A 13,144-nucleotide genomic window follows, 5' to 3' on the forward strand; every position below is an offset into this window, starting at 1 on the left:
TGTTTTAAAATTTGTGCCAACTGTGAGAGATTTCTCATTTTGCTGCGAATATGATTATGGCCCAAATTTTGCCGATAATAATGTCAAAACTACTGTTCACCATTATTAGAACATAAAATTAATAGCAACTTTGAGATTCCTACATAGACTTAATTTAACACAGTAATTCCCTAAATTGCTGTGAATAATTCAGCCCCCTGTGAAGATGTCACCAATGAAATTAAGGAAATTTCACCTAAATTGTTATGAATTTAAAGTACTTAGTGAATAGTCTTATGATATGAAATACTGAAAAATATTGTTGCACAACTTTAATGTTCTGATAGGTTACTAAGCCATAAGATAGCTGAACTAAATTCTGAGAAAGAAATTTATATTTCCCTTCCTTAAGTATTTCAAAATACTTAAATAACTTTTATCTTAATAATGCTTATGATCCAATATTTTAAAACATGTACAAATTTTATTTTGTGATTTGTGAGGAAAATTGTTGGTGCAATTGATTGCTCTATCAGCCTGATGACTCTTCATTTGCTGGGTGAACTGACATCTGACGACAAAAGGAGATAGGAAGGATTAAACTTATCACACAGATCACTAGATTGTTGCAGGCACCTCTGTACAAGAAGAGAACCACAAACATGCAAGAGTCTAGAGAGGCTGGAAATCAACAGCAACACACGCAAAATGCTGGAGGTCAGGTCAGGCAGCATCTATGGAAATGAATAAACAGTTGACATTTCATGCCAAGAACCTTCTTCAGGACTGAGGAGGAAGGGGGAAGGTGCCAGAATAAAAATGAGAGGGGAGGGGAGAAAGAAAAAAAAAGGAGCACCATTATTTTACCATTGGTGAGAAAGCAAAGCGAGGAAATTCAAGACCTCTTATAGGAAATGTGCAGTTATTGGAACTATGATAAAGAGCAAGTGATTGAGCAGTTCAAAAAGAAATTTGATTAGAGGAAGTCAATGTGGATTTGTGAAGGAAAAGTTGCATCTAGCAAGAGTTACTGATTTTTTCCCCCACCCAGAGTAATCAAAATGGTGAATAGGGCAGCATGGTAGCATAACAGTTAGTGCAGGGATTACAGTGCCAGCGATCACTGATTGGGGTTCAATTCCTACCACTGTCTGTAAGAAGTTTGTACATTCATCTTGCGACTACATGGATTTCCTCCTGGTGGCCGGTTTCCTCCCACATTGCAAAGACATACGATTAGGGTTATGAGATGTGAGCATGCTATGTTCATGCTGGAATCGTGGTGACACCTGTCCAGCACAATTGTTGCTGATCTGATTTGATGCAAATGATGCATTTCACTCTATGCCTTGATGTACATGTAACATGTAAATAAAGCTGATCCTTAAGTTATCTTTAGAATGTCAATGTGCAGTTGTTAAGGACTCAAGTAGTATTCAATAAAATATTTATGAAAAAGAACCATTCACAATAAAGTTCACGGAATTGAGGGTAAGATTTTGAACTAGGTGGGAGTTTTGTTAAACAAATGGAAAACAAGAATAACTAACACTAAGAAATTAGATCTCATGGCCTCCCATGAGGATATACATTGGACTCTCACCTAATTCCTATATTTATTAATGGCTTTGATAGTAGAATAGAGCACCACACACCCCATGTTTCATAATCACAAAATCTGGTGTATTATAAAGGAAAACAGACCACAATATAATCAGAAACAGGTTTAATATCACCAGCATATGTTGTGAAATTTGTTAACTTTGCAGTAGCAGTACAATGCAATACATAATAAGTATAGAGAAAAATGAATTACTGCAAGTATATAGTAAATAGTTAAATTAAGGCAAGTAGCGTGAAAACAAAAAAAATGTTGTGAGGTGGTGTTCGTGGATTCAATATCCATTTAGAAATCGGATGGCAGAGAGGAAGAAGCTATTCTTGGATCGCTGAATACATGTCTTCCAACTTCTCTGAAACGGTGAAATCGAGCTCCCTTGCACAGCTTGTGCTGGCAGCTCAATCCACTGTCACTATTTTCTGAGTGAAGAAGCTTCCCTTCATATTTCCCTTAAACTTCTTACCTTTCACCCTTAACCCATGACCTCTGGCTGTAGTCTCACCCGTCGTCGTCAGTAGCAAAAGCCTGCTTGCATCTACAGCTGTACACAATACTCCAAATTAGACCTCAGCAATGTCCGTTACAACTTCAACATAACATTCCAACTCCTGTACTCAAAGTACTTTGATTTATGAAGGCCAATGTGCCAAAAGCTTTCTTTATGACTCAACTACCTGTGACACACCTTTCGATTAAATATGAACCTGTATTCCTCAGTGCCTTACCATTTACTGTGTAAGACCTATCCTGGTTGGTCCTACCAAAGTTTAACATCTCGCACTTGTCTGCATTAAATTTCTTCTACCATTTTCCAGCTGGTCCAAATCCTTCAAACTTCATTGCTGTCCACTACACCCCCCCCAATCTTGCTGACATCCATCCTGACCTTTTTGTACTGATTGCAATATGTATTTCATTGGCAAAAAAAAAGTGGTATGAAATTTGTATAATGTCTCAATATTACCAGTTTCATGAAAAAAGTCAAAATTTATTTTGTTCCTCCAAGTCTTTATTGGAAAATAGTGTTTGTCTTAAATCGCCTAGACAAAGAACTATCTTGACAGAACCCTAGGCATGAAGACGAATATTGACAGCAAGAGAAATATCAATCTCAAGCAGTGTTGACATTGGCACTGTTTAGCCTTGTCAAAATAGCTACTGGGAGGGTGCAGTCATATTAGACACACCAATGGGTAGGCTTGAATGCACCAGATAATCTTCTTCATCTCAGGATATCAAAAAAATTCCTCAAGATATTATATTAAGCCGAAGTATTATCAGCTGTATTCTACATTAACACCAATAGCAAACCTTGCAGGCAGATCTATATAGCACCTGGGTTTGGACTAAAAACAGCACGATATCAATAACACAATTTTATGCAATGAAAACTTCCAAATACAGCACAGCCCTGTCACTTAATTTGATCTTTAACTTTGCAATTAATGACATATGCTCCAACATCCTGGCTGATCATATTGACCAAACACTGAGCAGTCTCTACCACCTACAGTACTTGCACAGAAAAGTGCCAAAATTTCTAGCAGTTACTCTTTGAATGCAACTGTACTAATGAGACAGATCAACATCATTCACAATAATTCAACTGATCCACGTGCCTCCAATGCCAGATCACATACTTTCAAATCAAATACACCTGTAATTTCGATAAATGCCAAATTTTCTTCACCACTCATCAACTTAGAACCTAATCCAAACAAACACGGAAATTTGGCAATTCAAGATGGCCCATCAATCACCTTATGGAAATTAAATTGGGCTACACCCAGCATATCTAGATTCCCACACATCCCAACTAAAAACTTTTCAAAAGCTGGCAGTGGTGATATTCTTTTAAACTGAAGCTAGAATTGCGATTAAAGATTCAAGCATTAATGGGAGAAAACGGAAATGTTGTCAATAAAAACAAAAATGGCAACAGGCCACTTTCAAATCTTTTCACCAAATCTATGAAAAATTGTATGTTTAATAAATAGCTCATTTATCCTGCTCAAATCGTACAATTTTTTATAGTTTTGGCAAACCAAACAATAGTTCCAAATGATTTAGAAAATCATCTGATTTCTGTCCTTTCCTTCTGTGGATTATTGCATCTATAAGAGTTGAATAAATTGTTTCCTGATTATCCAGTGAATCAGTAGATTGCTTTGTATAATATTGAATAATAACTGTAAAGTTACTGGTTGGATGTATACAGGATTAACTTCCTGTTCAAGCCTCAATTTAACAAAATAACTATAAAGATACCAAATTGATACTCTCTTTAATTTGATCACATTTATTCAAGATCTCAGTCACTGCCTTCCAAATTTAAATGTGAGCAGCTACAAAATAATTCAACTGAACTAACAAGTTTTTGCTGTCCTTTTCCTCCTTCAACTGTTAAATAATAATGACATATTTTTTTTGGACTGGAAAATGCAAAATTCCTAAATTTGGAACACCTTGAAAAAAAAATGGTATCTAACACACACATATGCAGGCACCGAAATCACAAGAATCTGCAGCTTTAGCCAAATATATTAGATTTCCTAGTTACATTGACTTTTTGTCAATATGCTTTCCTATGTGATACAATACACATTTAACAATCTCCACTATTTATTCTTTAATGCACTGGCTTACCTTTATTGTGCCACCTACGTGCATCTTTATATTAGAGCATTGTTTTCTTTTGTAGAATTTTATAGACTGCCAGAGTTCCTTTATTTTTCCATAATGGTGTCCTTTTATCTCTGTGGCAATGGTTACTTAGCTGTATGAACAGAACTTTTGCCCTTTAATGTGTTGACATTGCATTGTATAAAAGCTTCTTTCAATATCTCCTAGAGTTTGTAATTCCCCAATAATTCACCACTATTCAGATTTCTTGATTCTGAAGTTTTAGTAGATTTTATTATAAGTTAATAAATTTGCTACACATAGTACTTGTCTTGTTTCTTCCAGACTATATTTAACTTAAAACTGATTTTCATAAAAAAGTTTAAATTTATCAATAAAATTCTAGTCATACAATCATGCTAATCACAGAGCATAGTGGGAATAAGCTTTTTCATGAACTATGAATGAGAAAGCTCATGTCTGTCTTTACTTTCATATAACCATGTATAGAAGTGGACAATGTATGGACATTTCTCTAACAGTAAGTTTAATGCCAACTGCTTAATACTTGTGTTTACAAATTAAATGTTGTACATGTTGCAGGAACTATCTATATACAACCTTTTCACAACACTGAACTGTATTGGAATACAGCTGCTAACTCAAGGTTATTGGAGATACTCAACAAGTCAGCAACAGCTCGAGAGGAAATGTTGACATTTTAGATTGACGACATATTGTCAGTTGCGATGAGTAGTCATTCTTTGACTTCCCTTCCACTTTCTGTATTCTGATTAGAACAATACATTTCTAAACAAAGTAAATTTGAAAATGCCTTGGGTAGTATTTAATTCATAGTGTAGAAAGTGAGACTGGGCTCTTCGCAGTTTTATACCAAATGATGAGTTTTCATTCAATTACAGAATAAGTGAACAAAATTTGCTGGAGTGAACTTTGGTTTATGTAGATCTAGGTGGTTATAAAGTGCATGAAAGCTGGCACAACATTAATTTTTAATACCTTAGTAAAAAGACAAGTTGATGAATTCATAATGTTAAATTGTGACAGATTCCTCATCATAGTCTTCACTGATCCAGTAAGTGGAAATCTCTAAACTACACAGGTGCTGTGTTTCAGATTAACAATTCTGACAGCAATTCAAGGACCTCAGATGGGTATATCCTGTACTGAATATTATGCTGCTCTTTTGTAGTTAATATGTTCATTAAATCTTGATTAAGGTAGTTTGGATTCAAACATGCACCTTCAGTTCAGATGACTAACATTAAGTCACTTATAAAACTATAATTAAACTGATGAAAATTAGGGGTGTTTGAAATTAACCACATTTTATGAATTTGACAATCCCTTCATTTTTAAGTGAATAAACTAGTGGTGACTGTCATATTCCCATTAATATAATCCTTCAGTTAAACAAAATGTTTTTGATTATTAACAACTACTTTAAAATGTTAAATAAATTCTAATTTTATATTGTATTTCAAGTATAGCTGTGGAACTCTTTTGGAAATCAACTTAAAGGTTATTGTTCATGACACACCCTATGTTATAACTTTCTGTGTCAGTTTCAAAATTAGATCATACCTCACCTGCAGCTATTTGGATGAGGTAATGTAGAACCACACCTAAATACAAGTTACAAACAGGAAAAAGATTAAATGGGAGAAAAATACACACCACCCTTTTTTTAAAAAAAAGTTAACTTTTCAAATTAAGCAAGACTTCATGTGGTTTCGGTAATAAATAATACAATTCTCAAGAAACTCAATTTTCTCAAGTCAGAGAGTAAAAGTGTCAGCCAAATAAAAACACACAGCTGGAGCTTTGCAAGATCCACTGTGTCACACTGGATCTGGATCATTAGACAGGATATGGATCATTAAATTAGAAAAAGGCGAATGTATACAACAAGATGAAGGCAATTCCCTTTCTGCTGGCCTACAGATTTGTGAAAAAGTCTCCGGAAGCTATTAGTTGTAGAAAGTCAATACAAGCCACAAAAGTTGATTATGAAAATAAAGTAGCAACAATAAATACACATGAATGGGTGATCCCAGGAGAAATGGGCAGGATCAGTTGTTTATGCTAAAGTTATAACAAACTTGATTGAAGCATGCACAATCCTGAAGGTTCTTGATAAGGTGGTGTGGAGAAAATGTTTCCTTTAAAAAAATGAATGCAGAATTGGGGACCTCTGCTTAAAGATCAGGGGCCAACCATTTACAACAGAAATCAGGCAATTTCCAGTTTCTGCCCCTCAGGGCATTAAGGAGCTTTGAAACTCTTTCCTTAAAGACTGATGAAGCAGAATGTTTGACTACTTTTAAAGGGGTGGTAGATAGATATTTGATAACTAAATGAAATGTCCAGGATTGAGATCAAGTGTGGTTATATGGAATGGCACAACAGGCTTGAAGGGCCAACTCCTACTCTTGACTTACAGGTTCTTGTGACCTTAGAAATGTGGCTGAAGACCTTTTACATGTCTACCCAAGCAGGCTGATATATCTAGATTAACATTTCATTCAAAATGCAGAATTTCCAACATGTCAATTAACTCACAATTTAAGGGTAGGTAGTTCAATCCTCTACTGCTGGCACTTTAATGGTAGGAATGCTACTTTTCACACATCAGAAGAATGGTAATCATGAATTGAACGGAATAATCTTGTTCCAGAGCATACTTCTCAACTGCTGCTTTGTTGCACAAGGTTACTATTACAACACTGAAGAGCTTGTAATAAGTTGAAAACAAAAAAAACTCATGTTACAGTATCTTTTCTAAAGATCTGCTCCACATTCTTCATTCAAATTATTTTGCACATCAGACTATTAATGGAAGTTACCCGCAGGAAATTTTAATTAAACCACACTCATGATGAGAGCTGAAACATAATGTGATATGACTAACACTCATCGAACTTGGGTTGCAATCAATGCAAGGCTTTGCATCATATTTAAGGTGGCTTTCTTTATATTTATAAGGGATCCTAGTTATTGGCTGTAAAATTGGTTTGAAAAACAGAACATTGGATACAATTTTCATTTAGATAAGTACTTAAATTATTTTCCAAATAAATCAAGCTAGTATTTAAAATAGTCACAATGTTATTACATATCTGCAGCACAGGCACATATAATTGCATCAGACCATACTTCGAATTACCATGCATTTTTCAATTTTCAATATCATAATGTTAATTTCATTTTTCTACCTATCCAAATTCCTTTGCCTTCAGAGAAAGAAAATTACAACACAAAACACACCATTTAACCCCCAGTACTTGTGATGGCGCACTGAGAAAGAGAAATGGTGCTTGATCCTTAAAACCTGCTTCTAGTTCATAAATCCTCAAGCTCTTCAGCAATCTATCCAATTTTCTTTCAAAATATTGGAATCGTTTATTACCACTTTCCAGATGCATCTTTTTAAGATTCTAAAAACTCAACTTTCTCTTCATCACCTGGTCGAGTTTTCATCCATGGGCATGACCACTGGTTAATGACCCACTCACCAGATGAACAGATTTTCTATTTTCTGTAGGAAAACACATTCATCTTGAAAATGGCTAGAAGTTCAACTTGTATGTTTCAAGGAGAAAATTCCTAATTTTTCCAATTATCATCACACATAAACTTCAATGCGTTATTGTATTATTAACTTCCTTTGTGCCGTGAGATTTTTAATGAATTGTGGTACTCGGAATAGGACATAATGATTCATTGAAGTCAAACCAGAGGCTTACAAAATTCAACATGATCCCTTCACTTCTATTTATAAACCCAAGTAGCCCATATGCTTTATTAATCAGCTTTCGTGCAACCTTTTAAGGATTTGCAGAAATGGGAACTCAAGTCTCCATGTTTATATACAGTGTTTACATTGTACCAATATACTTTCCTCATTTCACTATGCAGTCCATATCATTCTGAAAACTTTATTATCTGCATCACCACAATTACCTTTCCAATCACTGGCATTATCTGCTATGGCCCTACATCAAATTTAGGTCATTTATAAAAATTACAAATATTTAACCCTTGAGGAACGTCAATGCACAGCATCCAGCAATAAAACAAATGCATCCATCCACTTGCACCCTCTGGTTCCTGCCAGTGAGTCAAATTCCGCTCTCTTACTGCTATGTTCCCTTCATTGCATGCCCCTCAAGTCACTTTGTTATATTCTTTCCCAGAGTTAATACATACAATATGCTCCGAGCCATCTTCAATCAGCTTTCTTCCTTATCGCGGAACAGTAGAGCTTTTGCCTCCGCTCTAGCAACCTGACCTCCACTACTGTCTGTGCAGAGCTTTCCCCCAAATACCCTAGTTTTCTCCCACAGTCCAGGTTATTAAGTTAATAATCACAAACTAGCTCCAAAGTCAAAGGCTAGTTTCCTTAAGCAAATACACAATAATCATGTATTTCATAACTATTTTATGGTCACATCCACCTGAAGCAAAGTCATTTGTTTGTGGCTTAATTCAATTCCCATCAACATTTTGTTAATTCATGTACAGTACTTTGTCATTTTTCCTATTTTAAATAATTCTGTCATGGTACTACCTATATGTGTCACCGATTTCAGGCATTCCTTCTTTATCTTTATGTGAAAGTCCACTGGGGTTGTGGTGTTTTATCTTCCTTTAATTTTCTTTGGCCATCTGGCCAAAATTTCAATTACATTTAAATACTCTTTTGCTATACATCATCACCGTTGGCTCTCAAGTTCCAAGTCATCACTCATATTCCTGCAGAATGTGGAACTTTCGTCTTATTAACTCCCAAATCAGAATTCAAGTTATACGTTTATTCTGACGAAGGGCCTTAGCTTAGGGGAAAAAATTATTCTTTTTCCCCCTAAACAAGCACCATCTTTCCAACATTTTATCTACTCTCTTTGAATTGCTCTTTTGGGTACTTTTCTGCACTTTCACCCTTCTGAATAGAGAAGGCAGCCATTCATTCGTTTTTTCAGTCTTCCTCAATTAAGTACAAAGGCATTACAAATTAAACTGGCTCCTGTCAAAAGGAGCTGTCATTTCTCCTTTAGCAGATTCTTTGCATACACCCACCAGTTCAGGAATTCCCTAACAATTCAATTGCCTGTTCTGACTGCAAGTGTTTCTTCAAATTCATTTTTGAAGTTTAAGATGGACAAATAAAACATATTTCGTAGGCAGTTATTTTAAAAAACTGAAAACCTGCTTCAGAAAAGAATCCTGATAATTGCATAGAATCTTATTAACTCAAATCAAGTAGATATTTGAAAAAATAATCGGTTAGTGACAGGCTTCTAGGGGATATTTTACTATCACGGTAACTAACTGGAAAAAAAATCCAAAATCAGATGCAAACAGACCGATTAAAATGCTAGATCACATGGACCACATGCTTGAAATTCTTAATCCATTTACTTTCCATATTATGTAATCTCAAAAGCAAAATAAATTAAACTTTCAAAAGTGTGTGGGAATTCAGCGGACAGTAGGAGGCCGTTGTGCTTGAATCTTCGTGATTCAGATACTGTAACTTTAATAGCTTTTTCTGTCGATATAGTTCTGACACACAGTCGGCAGTGGATTCAAAATGCAACTACTATACTTTTGAACTTCCCCAAAGCTCTGAAGGAAACGTGCGGGAGCAGAAGCTGCCAGCAACTAAAGTCAGACTGCGTGTCTCTGTGTGAGTGAGGTGGCACACACGGGGTCATCTGACAAGCAGAGCAGCTAAACTTAAAGAAAAAAACTGTAGACTTGTTCAAAAAAACTCCATCTGAAGAATCAAATAGATACAAGAAACCGGAGGAAGCTGAAATGACTAAGGGCGAGGATGGGCAGTTCAGCGTTTTACAGATGGGACTGGGCGCCTGGGTTTTGTGGAGCGGGGTGGGGGAGGAGAGTAAATTTTATTTCGCTTTGACTTTTTAAACTCGAAAATTCAAACAATAGCCGCTCCCAACACCAGGTGCCCCAGTCACAACCCCCTCCCCGAGAGGCCTCATACAGCGAGGCGAGGCCCCGCTTCGTCCCCCCCGCGGACCCAGAACCCCGAACGCACGCCGGCTCAGCCGCCTGGGGCTCGGCGCCCCGGAGCCCGGGAGAAAACTTACCTCGGGCGGCAGTGACTTGGTCCCCCCCCCGGCGCCCGTCCCGAGCCAGACAGCGAGCAGCCCCGGCCCGAGCGAGTGAACTGACGTCAGAGCCCGCCTCCAGCCGGGCGGCAGTCTGAGGGAGAGGCGGGCAGAGTCGGCCTGGACTCCGGACTGATCGGCGGCTGGGCCTTCGGCAACACGCACAGGTACAGTTCGTGATGACACCGGGAGAACGCCTTGGGGGCGCCTTTTTATTGTCGATCGTTTAATTACTCTGGGCACGACGGTCACTGCTTCGTCTGCAGGGCAGCTCGTAGATGTAGTGAGTCTGCAAGGATAGCCCCCGTGGATAATTTATATATATATATATATGTAGAGAATGCTGGAAATAGCCTGCGGGTCAGGCAGAATTTGTGCGAAGACGAGGAACAGATTTGGAGTTACGCTGGGTAACAGTGACGCAATCCCATTCTGATTCACTTCCATTGGCAGAGTAATACAGTGGGAGCTTCACTTCGTGTCCGTGGTTATTTTTAAATGAAATATATTTATAGACTTGCATGAGTTCTACCAGAATACTTAGATATTTACATAATTCTCAAATTAAAACTTTCGTTCTTTGTCAGGATGCACGCCAGCCCATTGGAATCCATTGGTCCCGGAAAGCCTCAGAGTTAGTGCACTCGGTGTTCCCTATTGTCCTGTCCACCCTGGTTAGTGAGTGTGTTAAACAGGCACCTAGATACGGAACTTAGATTTTCAGTACGATGAGTTTAAGGTCATTTGCAGTGTGGACACTGTCAGTGTGTGTCAGGTAGAGCTTCCCAACCTTTTTTATGGCATGGACTTCGACCATAAACTGAGGGGTGTATGTACAGGTATATATATATTCCTCTACAGTATAAAATCTATAATAGAGGAATCGTGTGGAAGAATGGAGATGCGTCACTAACAAAGGAGGTGTAAGGAGCTCCTTCCCTCTGCTAGCCTACAGGTCAAGGTGCAGCACCTGCTTAGCCACTCCGATAAGTGTCACGTAAAGCCGTGGGAGCAATTGGTGCAGATCACAAGTCCTGGTTATGCGACCACTGACCCCAGGCAGGCAATCTCTGGAGTATTGGTAATGGCTGGAGTCACCAGTCTTGTAAAGACACTGCCCAGAAGGTGGCAATGGCAAACCACTTCTGTAGAAAGACCATGGTTGCTCACGTCATATGACACTACATAGTGAACGAATGATAGAAGAGAAAAACACAGAATCTGGTGCAAGATAAAATACTTGGCGAAAACTATCAAAAAGAATAGAGGCATGGCACAGAAAGGAAGGCATAACAGCAAAGCAATTAAGAAAATATATATTCACTTTTCAAAATTTGTTCATTCCCTGGCTCAGCCTACGTTCATTACTTGTAAAGAATTGCCCCTGAGAAGGTAAAGGCACATGACCACTCTGAACAACTGCAGTCCTTCTGTCAACCTCCCACAGTATGATGTTAGAAACCAAGATAAAATCAGGGTGGTGTGTAACTTGGAAGGAACTTGCGGGTGGTGGTGTTTTTCTTGCCTGATTTTCTCAGCTTCTTGTTAGTAGATTTCAACTGTGTGTAAGGTACTGTCAAAGTAGCCTAGGCAAATAACTGTACATCGAGGAAGTAAATGTCCAAGCTGAACATAAGAAATAGGTGTGGGCAATCTTACTTTTTGAGGCTGCTCTGGCATTCATTAAGATCATGATAATGAGATGGATTTTCTTCTTCAGGATAATTTTCCAGCACTATCCCCGTAATTCCTGATATCTACTGACCGAGTCTCCAACCATAATGTTCAATAATGTAGAGTGGATGCACAGTTATAATAGTTGACCTGTTATAAACTGTCGACCTCAAGTGCATCCATAACACGGTTCAAAATTAGCAAGAATATGTTGGGCTCTTTTCATTACAAGGAAATGCTTCACAGTCCAGAACATGCCCAGTCATTCTAGCTGCAAACATTTCAGTCATTTTAATGCAACCTGTACTTCAGGCCTGGATCCGCACCTGTTAGTAAAAATCTAAATATGGTTTTGAAATGACTCCTTTAATCATCTGTGATGTTCTGTCATTATGATATTTGTGAATAAACTCTTCTAATGGATTTTGAAACTGATTAGTCAATTATTGATCTGGCTGGTGTGGAAGATTATCCTGCCTTGATACAAAATCAATTCAGAATGAGAACCAGAGTCAGAATTAGGTTTATTATCACTGGCATATGTCATGAAAATTGTTGTTTTGTGGCAGCAGTACAATGCAAGGCATTAGAAACATTACTGAAAGATAAATACAATAAATAAATAATGCTAAAGAGTAGTGAAGCAGTGTTCATGAGTTCATGGCCCATTCAGAAATCTGATGATAGAGGGCAAGAAGCTGGTCCTAAAATATTCAGAGTGCATCCCCATGCTCCTGTACCTCCTCCCTGATGATAGTGGTGAGAAGAGGACATGTTCCAGATGGCAAGGTTCTTTATTGATGAATGCCACCTTCATGCGGTACTGCTTTTTGAAGATGTCCTCAATGGTGGGAAAGCTAGTGCCTGTGATGGAGCTGGCTAAGTCTACAACCCTGTGCAACCTCTTTATCTTGTGCATTGGAGCCTCCATACCCGACAGTGATGAAACCAAAATTCAAAGTAAATTTATCATCGAAGTACTTATGTCACCATAAACAACCCTGCGATTCATTTTCAGGACATCCACAGTAAATACAAAGAAAACAATAAATATTGAGAACATGAGATGAAGATGAAATGAAAGGCCGTC

At 37.7% G+C, this 13,144-nt stretch overlaps 1 protein-coding gene across 3 annotated transcripts in view; it reads right to left on the bottom strand.

Annotated features, from left to right (window-relative positions):
* The window catches only part of clip1a (CAP-GLY domain containing linker protein 1a), a 154,192-nt gene extending 141,760 nt beyond the window's left edge, over nucleotides 1-12,432 (bottom strand). Inside the window, exon 1 of one of the 3 annotated variants that reach the window (XM_059988215.1) lies at nucleotides 10,360-12,432. The gene's annotated coding sequence lies outside the window, so the exon portion shown is untranslated. The remainder of the gene's footprint in view (nucleotides 1-10,359) is intronic. The other 2 variants (XM_059988213.1, XM_059988214.1) reach the window with 2 other exon arrangements.
* Between the last annotated feature and the right edge of the window lie 712 nt (nucleotides 12,433-13,144).

This window comes from Hypanus sabinus, chromosome 13 (genome assembly GCF_030144855.1).
Source record: "Hypanus sabinus isolate sHypSab1 chromosome 13, sHypSab1.hap1, whole genome shotgun sequence".
Taxonomy (NCBI): Eukaryota; Metazoa; Chordata; class Chondrichthyes; order Myliobatiformes; family Dasyatidae; genus Hypanus; species Hypanus sabinus.